The sequence below is a fragment of the Muscardinus avellanarius genome, assembly GCF_963383645.1.
Source record: "Muscardinus avellanarius genome assembly, chromosome: 5".
NCBI lineage: Eukaryota > Metazoa > Chordata > Mammalia > Rodentia > Gliridae > Muscardinus > Muscardinus avellanarius.
In genome coordinates this window covers 38248966-38266568 of record NC_137790.1, presented here as the reverse complement: position 1 = coordinate 38266568, position 17603 = coordinate 38248966, and the positions used below count along the sequence as shown (strand labels likewise).

General features: G+C 32.3%; 1 pseudogene across 1 annotated transcript in view; it reads right to left on the bottom strand.

Moving 5' to 3' along the window:
* Positions 1-11691: 11691 nt before the first annotated feature.
* LOC308263468 (calcium-binding and coiled-coil domain-containing protein 2-like) overlaps positions 11692-17603 on the bottom strand; it is a 156380-nt pseudogene continuing 150468 nt past the window's right edge. Inside the window, exon 2 of the transcript in view lies at positions 11692-12538. The product of the transcript in view is annotated as a calcium-binding and coiled-coil domain-containing protein 2-like (transcript). The remainder of the gene's footprint in view (positions 12539-17603) is intronic.

The following is a 17603-nucleotide window of genomic DNA, read 5'->3' as shown; positions in this document are numbered from 1 at the left end:
TTCTCTTCAATCCTATCTGTGACTTTACCTTATTCTTGCATTTACAACTTTATCACTTTTCTCCTCACCTAACCATCACCACTGAACATAACACAGCTAACATTTGTATATACCAGCTGACACCTACAGGTTGAGAGAAATCTACTAAAAGCAACAAACTCAAAAGATACAAACTTAAACCTGAAATATCAGAAGGTGGGAGAAGAAGAAAGCAATGATCTACCTTAACCCCACAATAATGTGATGGTGAAGATCTTTGTAGTTGAGGAAAAGGAAAAAGAAAAGCGTTCTGATGAGCCGTTTGCTAGTTGATTAAAAAAAAAAAACAGCTTTCACATCATCTACCATCAGTGTCTTGAGGAGTTTACATCAAGAGACATGTCAGGAAAAGGAATGTGTCCACAGCCTGTTACATAGAAACTTTGGGTTGTTAATATTCTGTGGGAAAGGATCTAGACTCAAGAAAGGACTGCTGGTTTATCAGGTAGATGCATTGTTCAGATGCACGAAATTCATTGCTCTTTTGCTAATTAATGTTTTTTTTTTTGTTTAGATAACTACTTTTCTAGATTTGTTACTGTGAAGAAAATATTTTTTTATCTTTAGTGTCCTTAAATTTTGTTATTTAATAGGACTCCAAGGAGATACAGAAACATGTGCGGTTTTTTTTTGTTTGTTTTCCTTTCCATTTTTGTGTGCAATGATCATATGGTATTGGGAAATTAGTAGTTTTGGGTGGGGGGGTGTTGCTGTAAATAACAGCCAGTGCATTTCTTGTACAGGATTTGCTAACGGAGCTATTTGTTCCAGGAAGAAGATTTAATGTATTCTGTGGGAGTTTCTTTTGCGGTTACCTTGATGATGAGCTACTTCAAGACAAGATTATTCATGAGTATTTTTGTTTTATTTTTTGTTTTTCTACCTGGGAGAAATAATATGCATCTATAATGAAGTGCTTCTTTAAGAAACATCAGCTTTCTGGTACTAGGCCACTTCTTTGGAGGATGTGACCTCTAAATTTACTTTATCCATATCCATCTTTTGAACTGGGTATTCTGTAAATGTAGGCATCTTTAAGCTTTTGCTGTTTGTTGGTGAACCAGTTATCCTGTCATGCAATTGTTTCCTTCAGGATTTCTTTTATCTATACCATAGAGACTTTCTTCTTGTCTCTTTTAGACCTAAGGACCAGATAGATCGTGAGAAACTCTGCCCAATGTCATCATCAAAGTAGGCAGCAGGATATTGCTTGGGTTCACACCCTTCATTCTTTTCTGATAACTGTTGATTCCATGTGGGTGAATTCATTTTTGGCATTTGTTCTAGCCATTTCAATTAAGAACTTTCCACTTAAAAAAGTCTTAGAACAATTGGATATCAATGAACTTAAATTAAACCTCATTGTTTATTTCATACTTTATATAAAATAAGCTCCAAATGGATTATGGATTTGGAAATAAAGATTAAAAGATGTACAGTGCTGGAAAGTATGTGGGGAAATAGGAACTCCTCTATACTGTTGGCAGAATTGCAAATTATCAACTGCTATGGAGATCAGTGTAAAGGTTTCTCAAAAATTTGAGAATGGATACATCATAGGATAAAGCTGTATTACTCCTGTATATTTTTCCAAAGAGGCTAAAATAAAAAATTACAGGAATATGAATACATACATGTATATACCACTGCAGTTCAAAGCCAAATTATGGAACTAACCTAGGTGTTCACCAAGAGATGAATATACTAAAAAATTATGTGATGAACACACAATGGAATCTACTCATCAATAAAAAAGAGAAAAATAATGTTATTTTCAGGGAAATGGTTGGACCTGAAGAACATTATACTAAATGATATTAGCCAGTCACAGAAAAATGAAGGGTCATATATTTTTTCTCATATGCAGAAACTAGTAATTAATAGGAATAACAGAAAAAGGGAAGTCAGGTACTGGAGGAGAAACTCCAGTGGAGCTAGGGCACTGATCTGGCACTGATCTAAGAGAAGAGTGAAAAAAGGAATATCAATTAACATCCACATCATGTACATATGAAAACACCAATGTCAATATCAATTACATGTATCTGGAAGAGGAGAATGGGAAAGGAGCTGGGCAAAAGCCCATCAAGTGCTGTATGCATGTATTCCACTATCATTATAAAACTACATTATTATGTGAGATACAAGGTCCAATAAGAGCATAAAAATAAACATAAATAAGCAAACAACAATGAAATTAAAATGACAATAGAAGCTAGGCATGGTGGTACACACCTGCAATCTCAATACTTCCAACTCTGACACAGGAAGGTCAAAATTTTAAGACCAGACTCGGCAACTTAGTGAGAATCTCATAAACCTAGTGAGACTCTGTTTCAAAATAAAAAGAAAAGAGCTGGGATGTAGCTCAGTGATGGAATGCCCCTGAATTTAATCCCCAGTATGAGAAAAAATATGAAATGAAAATAGGCTAACCCTATACAAATATTAGATTGTCTAAAAAAGAAGGAATTGGTAAAAAATAAAGAGCTGATAAGGTGTTGGAACAACTGAAACACTCAGCATCACTAGTAAAAAAGCAAAATGGTCAGAACCACTTCGAAAGTTTGGCTGTTGCATATATATATATATATATATATATATATATATATATATATATATATATATATTCAGCATATGATCTGTCTTTTTCACTACTTGGCACTTACCCAAAAGGAATTAAACGTTATGTTGACAGAGAAAACTTTATGTAAATGTTCATTGCAAATTTATTTATAACTTGTCAAACTGGAAGCAACCTAGAATTGTTTTAACTAGTTGTTGGAAAGCCAACCACACTACTCCGTACAATGGAAAAATACCCAGTATTAGAAAGGAGAAAAAACACTACCTAAATGATTCAGATATTTTTGTACATGCATTTTGCAGAGTGAAAGTAGCAAGAGACCAGGTGTGATGGTGCATGATTGTAATCCCAGGACTTTGGAGGTTGAGATAGGAGTATTGCTTCATATTCACTGAGGTCAACTCAGTGAATGAGCAAGGCCCCCCCAGGACCTAATGAGAACTTGTCTAACAATAAAAAAAATAAGCCAATCATGGTGATGCATGCCTGTATTCCCAGAATTTGAGAGGCTGAGACAGGAGACTCACAGGTTCAAGACCACCCTCAGGAACATAGCAAGCCTCTCAGCAACCAGTTTCTTGTTGTATTCTCACAAACTGGAGTTTAGATAGAACAAACTCTTTTATGAATCTTATTATGGCTGAGTAATCCCATTCACAAGAGCTCTACTCCTATGAATTTATCTAATTCTAATTAACTCTTAAGAGCTCAATACTACCCATATTGGGGGTAGAATTTCCATATATGGATTTTGAAAAAGCTCAGTCAGTCCACAATATATTGAATAATTTAGTTTATGAAACATTCTGGAAAATACAAAATATTTCTAAGGAAAAATACTTTCATAGGTACTTGGGTTGAAAGGAAAGAGGTTGATTTTGTTATTAAATGTAAGAAAAATACACATATGCTGTGGCACATGCTTGTAATCCCCGCGCTTGGAAGGCAGAGAGAGGAGGATTGCGCAGGTTCAAAAGCCAGCCACGCTGGCGTAAGAGACCCTGTTTCCAAATAAAAAACGTATAAAATTAAGTCTGGGAATGTAGCCCGGAAGTAGAGGGTTTCCAGGAATCCCATTACCACCAAAATATAAAAAATAAAGAAAAGAAAAGAAAAATACACATACACATAAGTATATCTATATGTATATATAGATATAGATAGATGTATGTAACTATTATTTTTAGTAATAAAGAGGTAAATAATATAGAGGTAAATATATAAATCAGCATGTATGCATCATGCATAATTAGCATACATAATTATATTCCTTAATTTTTTCTATCTTAAGAGCCTAAGAATAACAACAGCAATGAATTCAAGCATTGATTTTTGTCTCTAAATACTATTCATTAAAAGAAGAAAAAAGAAACTAAGGCTTCTTTGAAAAATAATTGATTCCAAAGTTGAGACACAGAAAATCAAGTTGAGCCTGGAGCATCTTAGAGTACCAGAAAGTAGATAAATGTTGAGATAGATAATGTGCAGATATATGGATACATACATAGAGACAGAGATATTGGCATAGACTTAGAAATGCATTCATGCGGAAAATATTAGAAGAGATTTTGAAAGAACTCTAAATGTCCAAACCTGTAATAGCTTGACGAACAAAATAAATAACAATAATAATATTAAATTGCAAGTTACAGATATACCTATATATAGAAATATCTATTCATATATAGAATATAAATTTATAAATACCTATTATACATATACTTATATTGAATTATATGTATATTATATGGATTATACATTTTATGCATACTATATGCACTATATGTATTACAGGTATATTAATGTATTAAAAACTTCATATGTATATTATATGTGTATATATCTACATTCTAAAAGATATAAATGAGAAGAATAAATACAGCTAAATGGAGAAAATAAAATACTGGGATAGATGGCATGGCTCTTCTTACAGAAGATTTCCAATGCATTATATATGAGAAATGAGATAGGAGGGAGGAAGAGGGAAACACTCTAATGCACATGATGTATATTCACAAACATATCAAAGTCATTCACTAAGCCTAATTCAAGAAGGAGGAAGGAAGGAGGGAATGGGGTGGGGATTGGTGAAGGGATAAATGTGTGTGTGCGTGCATGCCTCTAAAATTCTGTACCTCATAATTATTTATGATTACAATGCACCAATAAATTTTTAAAAAAGAAAAAGAAACTATATTTGAAAATCACCATTAGAATACTATAGTAAAGATTCAAGAAGAAAAGATCCATAATAAATATAAAAATATCTGATCAAAAGAAACAAATGATTTTATAGTCTCGTGGGATCTCCCTAAAGATATTTATTCATCACATAGGTGAAAGTAATACCTTCAAAAGAATGCAAACCATAAACACCACTTCAATCAAATTATCAGTGTTATCATCTCTAATACTCAGGCCTGTCAACATTTATGTATCCTTGATACAATTCACAGAGAAAGAAAATGCTGTGCATTATCCTTACAAAAATACTTATCATCAATAATGTAATCATTAAAATTTTTCATTCAAACCCAAGCCGATGAGCATCTTTTTCTTTGCCTGACAAGCCCTTCATAAGTTCTACAGTCAAAAAAGACGAGGATAATCTGAGGGGATGCCATAGTTGAAGAAGATTAAGATATAACAGCTAAATTCATTTGGGGATTTAATATTGAATCCTGGAACAGAAAATTAATAATACTGGAATAATTGGTAAAATAAAAATGAAACTTATAGTTTAATTCTTATTATAGTGCTCATATTAATTTCCATATACACACTATTAGATACTATGACTTTAATATTAGAGGATATTGAGTAAGGATGCACAGAAAATATGTGCAATGTCTATTTATATTGTTATGGTTTGAATATAATATTTTACCAAAGGCTAATGTGTTGAAGAGTTGGTAACCAATACAGCAATGTTCAGAGGTGAGGCTCTTGAGAAGTGACTGGATCATAAAGTTTCTGAACTTATCAGTAGATTAATGGTATTATTAGGTATTATTAGGAGGAGTTGGAAACTTTAAGAGGAAGGACAAAGTTGAAGGGGGTGGGTCTCTGGAGATGTGCCCTTTGGAACTCTATCTTGTCCCAAGCCTCTCTCTCTCTCTTTCCCTGGTTACCATGAAGTTACCATGAAGTAAATACCTTTCCTTTGCCACATCCTCTGCCATTACTTCAGCACAGGCCTGTGATAATAGAGCTAGCTAGCTGATCATAGACTGAAACCTCAGAGATGTGACTCCGAAGTTTTCTTTAAGTTGTTAATGGCAGGTATGCATTTTGAGCACAGTGATGAGAAACTGGGTAATACATGAATAAATTATTTGAAAAACCAAATGAGGTGAGAAATATAAATTTATACAGATTTTTAAATTTGGAATTTTCTTAAAATTTTATTATTTTTTCCAATGTGAAACTTTCTTGATTTTAATGTCACCATAGTAAATATCTAGAAATGTAGTAATCAAAATGTTTAATATATATTTTAACAGCATATATTACATATTTCATATATATATATATATATATATATATTCTTTTTAGGGATTGATTTTGTTCAAGACTTTTTATTGGTGCATAAATTTTTATATAGTTCTCAATTGTGTAAGATAATTTTTACCAGAACTAAAACAAGTTTATAATGACATCCTCAGAAAAAAATTAAAATATGTAAAGATACAATATTATTGAATAAGGGAGATTGCAAAATTATATTAGATATTTTTTTCTCATTTTCTTTCAAATAAAAAACAGGAAAGGATGCTACACTTTGGTGTCTTGGTGACATGACCTGTGGACCTTGTTAGCAATGCATGCTGCTGGAACAGTAACAGAAGTGACTGTCTAATTGGCTTTGTTTCCCAAGAAGTCATTAGGTACCCAGAATAGCATGTGTCTTTTCAAAATGACAATAATTAAATCAACTCAGCCACTGCACAGAAGTGTGAGTTAGTTTAACGCATTGATGGGTACCTGAGTTTTACAATTCTAGGGAATGTTACCTGAGGTAAGCTTTCAATAGGTGATTTTAATACACATTAATTTGATATATTTCCCACTTTCCCTTGGCTCATAAATTTTAAAGAAGACTCTATAGCTGTTCCATCCTGATTAAAAATTCAATAAAACTTGTTCTTCCTTAATTAAATACTCCCCTACCAAACAAGGATGACTTAGACTTTTCTCATTGTTTTGTGGTGGAAGGAGCAGTGTTGCTTCTATAAATTAAAAAAAGGATAGACTACTTAAGTGGAAGCAAACAGTGTGGTCAACGTTATTAAGTAGCATGGTTAAAATTTATTTTAGAAAATTATAATGGATTTCTTCTCTGACTAAGGATGTCAATGCTCAAAATCAAAATACGTTTAAATATCATTTTACCTAATATTTAGTATAGTTAGAAGATCATTTGAAAAATCCACTTGTATTAATAAGACATGAAGATAAGTAGAAAAGATATGGCTGCATAGATATATTGCTTTGATTAATAAAATATAATTAAGTCAAAGTAAATGAGGTTTTTCTACTGCATATAAGTAGCAGGAGCAAAGTAAATTTAAAGAAGAAAATTAATGCTATAAGTATCTCCTCACCATATACTTAAAAAGTACACAATCTGCAGAATAAGAGGCATAAAGTACATATTGATCATCTTCCCTTTTAAATTAATCCTTAAAAATCAATTCAAATTTAATAAATTTTATTAAGAAATCTGTAGGTTATTTAGAGGTTATAATTTAACTTTTGAGATTTTAGATGAATAGTTTTTTTCACCTATTATAAAAGTTGTAACAAGGAAAAATTTTTGAATTGTTATTTTCATTGACTCAGAATAATCGATTGAAAACGCATGTAAACTTTCTAAATATGTTGAAAAATTATTTTAAACTTCTGCAGACAAAAAATAATTTTAATTTTTTTGATATCCTAAATTTTTGGAAATGTCACAGTAAAATAATATCTTCTGATTTACGTAGGGAATCATCTGAAAAATGGACAATATGTTTTCTTATATCAATATTACTAATTATATTAAAATTAATAAAGCTTATAATCAACAAATTTTAAACTTTAATATTATTAACATTAGCAGCACTTTAAAATGATTAGTCTTTAAAGAAACAAGTCAATATTTCCCAAAGCTCTGCTCTCATCAGAAAACACAGGCTGTGTTAGATTTTTGCATGGTAATTGAGTGATGCTACATTGATGAAAGTTCTCAAAAATGTTGCTTTTCAAGTTGAAATCCAAGGACCAATAGTAAACATTTTACGTGGGAGGACATTACAGATACAGAAACTTGTACCCACCTCAGACCTCTTGAAACAAAAATTGCATTATATATTGGTAAACATTTTTTTCTTGCTACGCATAAGCCACATTTTCTTTAGCCTTTTATCTATTCAGGGACCTTTAGATTGCTTCCACTTCTTGATTATTATGAATAATGTTCTGTTGCATGAGAGTATGCAAATACAACTTTTTGAGATCTTGTTTTCAGTATAACCAGAGATGGTATGGGTGGATTATTTGGTAGTTATAGTTATAACTTTTTGAGGACTATCCATATTGTTTTCCATATAAGTCACATTATTTTACAGTCCTATTAGTGGTGCGCAAGGATTCAATTTCTCCGTATCTTGCCAAATTTACTGTTTTTTCTTTTTTTTTTTCTTGTTCTAAAGATTGAACCTTGGAACTTGAACTTGCTAGTCAAGCACTCTAACACTGAGCTCCCAGCCCTTTTTATTTTCATTTGAAAATGTTTGAGACAGGGTCTTGTATAATTGCCCAGACTGTTTGCAACTGCAATTCTACCCTCTCAGCTTTCTGAAACTCAAGGTCTGAACAATTATAGGCATAAAACATCATGCCTAGCTTTTTTTTTTTCTCTTTTGGTAGTTGTCTTCCTAATGGGGATGAGGTGATAGCTCATTGTGGCTTTGATTTGCATTTACATGGTAATCAACAATATTATCCCCTTTTCATATGTTTAGACAAACATTATTCTAAAATAATTTCTAATTTTTCTATATATTAGCACAAACACTTAAACAATGACAAAAAAAAAAAAACTAAAAAAGGATAGTGGTACCGTTTCAACCCCAGAAGTTCTGATTTTGTACGCATGAAATGCAACTTGGACAAATTTCCAAGTGTTCCCGGGTGATCTTAATAAGTAGCAAAATTTGGGAACCACTTGGATAAGATACATAATGAATCAGCAGTGGCAAAGTCAATTATGTTGAGAATAATCTCTTTAAGGAAGAATAATTCATTTCAGATATTACTTTTAAAAATTATGTTCATGAAAAGTTTCACATAATTCAAATAATTAAAAATTTGGTAATAAATTGTTATTATGTAGTGTTTTCTTGCAAGGGATGGACATGAATAGATTTGTATTTGAAAAATTCCATTTAAATAACTACATTATTCACATGATTTAACCTGTTTTACTTTTTATTCTATTTTGTTGTTTTATTTTTCCAGAGATTGAACCCGAGGCCTCAAACATTCTAAATATGTGAGACATATCCCCAACCCTGATAATATATTTAGTTTTAAAATTTACTTTATTTAAGCCACCTTTTAAAAATCATTTTGCTTTTTCTTATTTGTCAGTGGTGCTGGGGTTTAACCCAGTACCTTGAGTATGCTTGGCACACACTCTACAACTGAGCAAGGTCCCCAGACCTCAACCACTCCCTAATCTGCTTTACACATATAATGTTCTGAAACTTAAAAATATTGTGCTTATTTATTTTGATTATTTAAATATTTTTTTATGCTAGAGCTAGTGACAATTTCCAGAATTGAGATGAAAAAGTACTGAGGTCACATATTATTCTTCATTATCATTCACAGTGCACTTAAGCTTTTTGTCCCAATGAAAATTGCTATTTTAATCAATACTAGGAATCTTTCAATAGAGTTTTATTTGGCTCAAACATTATGCCTTTAGGACATAGGTTCCAGGTATCACTCCTCAAACCTATTTCATGTAATTATGATAGTGGCATTTTAAGTGGTAATTTAATAAATACCAGTGGTGATGATTAGTCTACAGTGCTTTTCCTGGGGCAATATAAGCAAGCATCATGTGCAATAATGTATTTTTATTATACTTGACCTATCCAAAGTTAATAATTCCATATGATAATTTATATTTCACCCTGTTGACGCTTCCAATATCATATAAATGCAGCAATAAATCTATTTATAATTTTTCATCATAATGCCTCTTTTAAATTATACATGTTCTTCTATAAAATATGCAATTTTAGAGTTGCAATCATGAAAAGATAAATAAAAGAGAAAGATGTTAAATGTAGAAAAGTAAAGAATATACTCATTACCTAAGTCAGCTGATTAGCTTGTTTTAATTAAATGTCTAACTACACTAATTTTAACTGGTTAAATAATATGCTTTTTCAAGTTGATATACATTATTTTATTATCTTCAAAGTAACAAAAATCCTTTTTATTATTCATACACACTATCCCATTGCCATATAATCAATATAGGTTTGATATTTTTTATTTTAAATTGCCTTCATCTGTAAGAGAAATTTGTTTTTAGTATTAAAGAGATTAACAATAGTTTTCAGCCAGGCATGGTGCCACATGCTTGTAATTCCAGTATTAGGGAGGTTGAGACTAGAGGATCGTGGCTCACAGCCTCAGCTACTTAGCAAGGCCCTTGCCAACTCAGTGAGCACCTGTTTCAAAAATGAAAAGACTAAAATATAGGGCTTGGGGTGTATCTTGGAGGTACGATGTCCTTGGGTCTCATCCCTAGTACCAGAAAAAAAAAAAAAACAGTTTTCATTATTCTGACATTCATATTCAAACTCAACTGTTAAAATTTGCAAACTTACATGTTTTTTCTAGCAACTCCTAACTAATCTTTAAGAAAAGGCAGTCGGACATGGTGAAACACAACTGTCATCCCAGTACTTTGTCTAAGACAGGAGGACCTCAGATTTGAAGATAGCTTCTACAAGTAGTGAGATTCTCAACAAACCTAGTGAGACCCTGTTTTCAAATTAGAAATAAAATTGGGCTGGGGTTATAGCCTGGAGGTAGAATACCATCCTGTGTTCCTCCCCCAGTACCACAAGAAAGAAAGAAAGAAAGAAAGAAAGAAAGAAAGAAAGAAAGAAAGAAAGAAAGAAAGAAAGAAAGAAAGAGAAAAAAAGAAAGGAAGAAAGAAAGAAAGAAAGAAAGAAAGAAAGAAAGAAAGAAAGAAAGAAAGAACAATAAACAAGGCATGGCGGTACATGACTCTGATTCCCAGTAGTTGGGAAGCCTCCCAACAAGCTGGTTTCAAGTTCAAGATTCCCAACTTAAAAACCAGCCTTGACAACTCAGAGAGACCCTGTCTCAAAATAAAAGATAAAAAAGGCTAGGGGTACAATGGTAGAACATCCCTGGGTTAAATCCCTAGTATTTAAAAAAAAAATTAAAATATTCTACATAGGAAAGATCAAAGAACATAAAATGACAATTAGAGGAATCCAGATAAAAATAAGGCTCTCTGTAACTGAGATAGCATTTACATTCCATGATTCAGGGATAAGATGCATCTTTTAGGAGCTGAAAATTTTCTGGAACTCAAAAATGGACATCTAAATTATTGAGCCATTTTGGACTTAATGCAATCAGTTAGAGAAAGAGGCCCAAACAGAAGGAAGAAAACTCCACTCAATCTCTCCTGTCAGGGCTAGAATGATTGACAGAGTACAAATATACTCAAGACCTGTCTTTGAATGGCGAAGGGACAACTTGGAAGACAATCATTTAGTATAGCTCAGACCTGTTGACAATAACCAGGTCAGTTCCATTTCCGAGCCCTTGTCACCCACAACAGTGCTAGCAGAAGCTCTTAATACTATCCTGTAGGGAGTGGACATGACCACCTTATGGGCAGCAGAGCTAAGTAAATCCCTAATGAGTTCAGGTTATGCAGGATCTTGACTCATACATAATAAAAGCTATATGTTCTACTAGATAAAATCTATATACAGTGCAGACCCAGCAGGCTGGGACACTTATAAAGAGTGGCAGAACATGAGATCTTTAAAGCTATGCTTTTCTGATACTGGGAAGACCTTGTTGCAAATTGGACAATTCAAATGAAGGGTCTGCATTTGCTGCTCCAAGGTGTGATCACAGATTTCATCAGCAAAGCCAGACTTGCAGGTGAAGTATTTCATACTGGGGGCAGAACTTTCTTGAATATTAGAATATGGATTTCCATAGACAAGACCTGGATTTTGTTTGGCACCACCTTCCTGATCTGAAGTAGGCCCCTCATATGGCAGAGTCAAAATCCAGAACCGTGTAATTCAGGAATCTGCTGTTCTTCCTCTTTAAGAGATCATTTATTTTTTCCAGTCTCTTTCTCTCTGCAGAACATCACATATAATCTTATGCTCTCCCAGTTTTCTTGACAGGTCAAAGTTTTCATCCATTAAGTCCTGTTGTCATCGCCGTAGTAGTTTCTTTCTTCTTCATATTCTCCATTCTCTGCCCAGACTGCTCCCTCTGTGGAGTTAAACTGAGAAAGAGTTGATCATTTTCCTCTTTCAGAAGCTCCAACTCTTCTGTCTTCGCTTGATCTCCTGAACAAGTTTCTCCATTTCTTTCTCTTGAGTTGACAGCTGAGCCTGAAGCTGATGTACTCTGATCTCCATCTTCTCATTTCGTAAGGATATCTTCTGGTTGTGTTTTCAGTCTGCTTCTTCTGGAGCACAGCCTGCATGCCAGAGTTCTGCTTCTGGAGATTAGCACAGGCATCCCTCAGCTCCTGGTTTTCTGTACAAAGTTCCTTGTTCTGCTCTTCAATCTTTTCTATCTTTCTCTTAGTGGTAAGGAGCAGAATGTCTTTTTCACTTTCTGGATGGAATTGTTAAGGGGTATTTGCTCCATGGACCACACCATCCGGATCAACATACCAGAACTAGCTAGCAATACTCATCATCCTTGGAATTGGACTTCCTGCTGTTAGGCTGATTCCTTGTCTCGGGGCAGAGTCACTCACAGGAAGGTGTAGAGCTCACAGGTTGTCTTCCATCCCACTCTAAAGATGCCAATTCAGTCCTTTTAATGGTGGGTGGTAATAAAATGCTGGGTGAAGCTATAATATTATATGATGTCCTCCTCAGGAACTTAGAACTCCACACTGTTAAAGATGACCTAAGAAAAAATGACAATGATCTAGCAAGCTCAAGGGTATGAGGGGAACTTCTACTGCCTTTTCCATGGTGGGTCCAGGGATAGTAGACAGTAGCAGCAATAGTGACAGCTGAGAATTTTTGATATTTTAAGGTGTTTAAATATGTAAGGAACTTTACAAAGATTATTCCATATCATTAAATCTTTACAGTCTTTGCAAGATGATATAGAAATTATATCTTGATGATTTATGATATGTAAATTTTTGTTTTAATTTTAATATTAATGAAAGTAATATATAAATAATTCTATAGAAAACTCTACATGACTTTTTCAATAACAGGAAAAAAGAAGTAAAATGAGCGTTGTTCACCTCATCTAAAATATTTTACTGAAAAGCACTGAATGGAAGAGAACTGTCTGATAACAGAAGCATGAAGAGCGACATGATAATAAAATAGGCTACTACTATTAGTAAAAGATTAAATACCAACTTAGGTATTTGATTCTGTGTTATATTTAAAATTCCAACATTGTTGTATAAGGATAAGCATTCCAAGTTTTTATTTTACTTTTTGAAACTGATAAAACCAACTACATGGATTTCTTAAGACTGTTATATACCAATTAAAGACTATAGAGCATCTTGTAAAAAAATGCTACACATATGCCTAATAAGGCTAATAACATTTATAATGATGCCAGCTGTTGAAATCCAACAGATATACATAATTAATAGCAGTTGAAGCTTACCTACAGCTTTTCCATCTGCTTCATCAGAATACAATTTCCTAATTAAATATATATATATATATATATATATATATATATGTGTGTGTGTGTGTGTGTGTGTGTTTGTATGTATGTGTGTGTGTGTGTGTGTGTGTGTGTGTGTGTGTGTGTGTATTTGCATTAGAAGGTTAGGAGTTCCTTCCTACCCAATCCAAAATATATGATATATATATATCATACATATCAACTTCTTATTTCAAGAAAACTTCCCCAAATAACTTTTATGCTGCATACTATCTCTCTGTAGAATATAATTACATCTGTATGTGTCAATAACCAATGTCTTTCTAAGAAATAACTAAGAATAACAGTAATTTTGTGTGTATAAATGTACAAAACAGTAAATATTGTCACCAAAACAGGCTGAAATTTTCACCAATTTTTACAAGACTAAACAGTACAAATTCTTTTTCTTCAATACTATCCAAAACAAAGTTTTGAAGCAAATAGTTGTTTTTGAGATTTATTATTAAAAATTAACAATAACAAAGATATTCATGCAAAGATAAATTTTAAAAGTGAGGGAAAACCCCTACAACTTACAAAAGATAAAAAATAGAAGGAAAGAAGGTCAAAGTTTATTGTTATTAATAAAAAAGTGAAATTTAGTAAAAACATGTGAAGATTTTTTCTTTTTTTTTTCTTTTTTTTTTTTGCGGGTAGGGGGATGGAACCCAGGGGCATTCAAGCCCTACCTTATTTTTATTCTTTATTTTGAAACGGGGTCTCACTAAGTAGCTGAGGTACATGAACTGCAATCCTCCGGTCTCAGCTTCAGTTTCATTCTCCCAAATGCTGAGATTACAAGTTTGCACCACCACGCCCAGCTACCTGTGAAGACTTAAAAAGCCAATTCTATGGTTCAAAAGAAACTGAATAAAATTTCTTATAGCCTTTTAGTTTTCTGGTGCAGAGCCATCTATGGTTCAAAAGGAGTTGAATGAAATTCTTTATAGCATTTCAGTTTCCTGGTACAGAGCCATTGAGTTGGTAGAATACTGAATTTTCTCAATGACAGCATTTAATTTGGAGATAATAAAGAATTGATGAGGTGAGTAAATGGAGAGTAGAATAATGAAATTTCTCAAAAATTTCTTTAAGCTATAAGAGATGCATTGTGGTAGAAGGTTAATAGGACCCAGAAAGTGCAAAGCTTAAAAATTCATACCCAAATGATGCTCAGCTATTTTCTTCCAAATCCCTGAGGTTTTGTGTTTCAAAAAAGTGGACAGAAAATACAGAAAGTAAGATTTACCTTTCACAGTGTAGATTAACATTTTAAAAAAACTGATCTTAATAAAGTGAGAAGAGTGACAGATATCCAATGACACTAAATGAAACAGTATTCAAAATAAATTGTAAAGTTTTGGGTAAAGCTATTCAAAAAACATAATCTGAAAGAAATAGTAGAAATTATTAATAACTAGAGATATAACTTTGTAAAATAATGAAGAAAAACAATGCAGTATGTAGAGAAATAACTCTCAAACATAATTAACATATCACAGCAAAACAGATTATACAGATAGCACTACAATAACCTTAAAAAAGAAAGTGAAACCAAAGCTTAAAACGAGATAATTCATACAGAGCATAAACAGAATTAGAAAAAAGTGTGATTGCACATTTAAGGATAGCAATTCAGAAAAATAAACAATGTAATACATGCATAGGAAACAATCAGAACTATTGATAGTTGAAGAGTCACACTTTGATATGGAAGAAAAAATTGAAATAATTTTATTCAATCCAAGAAGAAAGTACAGAGAGCAAAACATTTAAATATAGAGCAGTAATTCTGAATGACAAAGATTATCTAGCATAGAAATAATTGTCTTTGTTAACTTAGAATCACTGAAAAAGTGTACAGTGTTCACAGTTAAAATACTAAGCAGCATAAGTTCTTCAAATAAAAAATGAATAAAACTTTCAGACTAAAAGGGAAAGCATACAAATAAAGAAAACATTAAAATGATTGCCATGCAAATAACCAATTTTATTTATTAATCTTCAAGAGTAAAGTAAGAATTATTCAGAAAACCTATGTAAAAATAAACTTACCAGTGAATAAAATCATAAGACTACCTACCTCTACATCAATTCTATGGTATAAAATGAAGGACAAAAGAAAAAGAAAGAAAGAAAGAAAGAAAGAAAGAAAGAAAGAAAGAAAGAAAGAAAGAAAGAAAGAGGAAGAAAGAGGGGAAGAAAGGGGAAGAAAAGGAAGGAAGGAAGGAAGGAAGGAAGGAAGGAAGGTAGGTCTTGGGATTTGGGGCAATTTTGGAGCTTCTGAAATTTTATTTTTTAAATCTCTTGTTCTGTTTATTTAAGAGAACTGATTATTTCTATATTGGTCTTTAAGAGCTATTTATATACTCAAAATTCTGATTTCAAAATCAACATCATTTCATAAATTTTGTATCATAGTACAAATATTTTCTTAATATAAAACACTGTTAGATAAATAATCTGCATCCATCTGCTTTCTCTTATATATTTAAAATATGCTATATCATATTTTTGTATTCTAGATAGTGAGGGGGAGGAAAATATAATTTCTTTTCTTAATTCTGTAAGTTCTGAGATGGAATAGATTTCTGTTTAAAAAGGCAGATTTCACGAGAAAAAAAAGCAAGCTTATTAGATATAAAGTACATCATAAAGAAGGAGTTGATCTTAGAAAAGTATCCATCATCTCAGTGGCTTAGGTATATTTTAAATTAGTATTTAAACAAAGAACAATAAATCTGAAAGCAACAAGCCAAACGAGCAAGAAGTTTCAGATTTCAGAAGTGGAAAAGGTGTGGAAAGGTAGTCACATCTGGTCCTAGATTCCTTTGTCCTTTGCTGGTATCATCTCTGAGTAATAAATAGGCGGTTGTCTTCACCAAGTGAGGATTTATGTCTCTAAGTTTAAGTGGAAATTGGGTGGGAAAGTAAGATTTTTTTTTTTTGGTTTGTATCAACCTCTATCTTGCCATCAAGCAAACAGAATAAAAGAGGAAGCTCTCTATCTTTTCTACCGCCATTATCTCCATAATTCTCAAAATTTTATGGATAAATATTTTGGTTTCTTTCAGTGTGATACAAGGTTTCGAAACTAAAGAAATAAAGCCCTCAAGAAACATGCACATTCAAGTGACAATCCCAATATTCAAGTTGTAGAAGTAACTTAAATGTTCCTTAAAGTAAATGAATAAAGAAAATGTGAATATTACTCAACCATAGAAAAGAAGGAAGTTTCAAAATATACAACAGCATGGATGAACATTATGCTGAGTACAATAAGCCAGTAACAGAATAACAAGCAATGCATGATTACAATTATATGGAATATCTAAAGAAATTAAATCAATGAGTAAACAGGTGATTGCTAGGAGATAAGGGAAAAAGAAAACAAGAGGTTGGTAATCTATGGACATAATGTTTCAGTTAAGTAAATTGAATAAGTTTTAGAAATTGGTTATACAACATTGTACCCATATGTATAAATAACATATTTTAACTGTAAAATTTAAAAAAATACATCTTTTCACTAGAGTTGTATTGAAATTACAATTTAGTAGGACAAAAGTGAGGGAAGAGTAGCTTGGAGGCTAAAACAATATAAAGGAATAGAAAGATCACTTAGAAAAAAAATGAACAATGAAGTTTCCATTGAAAAATGCAGAATTTGATTGTTAATGATATACTTACACATACACTCACCTTTACACAGACATAGTTTACACATGATAAAAGAAGTCTTTTTAAATGTTCTGTTCAATGAGCTTTAAAAATTCAAACAACAATAAATGCTGGCAAGAGTGTGGGGAAATACAAAATCTTATACACACTTGGTACGATTGCAAATAAGTACAGCTACTATGGAACTGAGTGTGGAGATTCCTAAGTGAACTGAGATTGGATCTGACATATGATCTAGCTGGAACACACCTGGGTATCTTTTCAAAGAGATTGAAATTAGAATATTATAGTCATTGTGTGTGTGTGT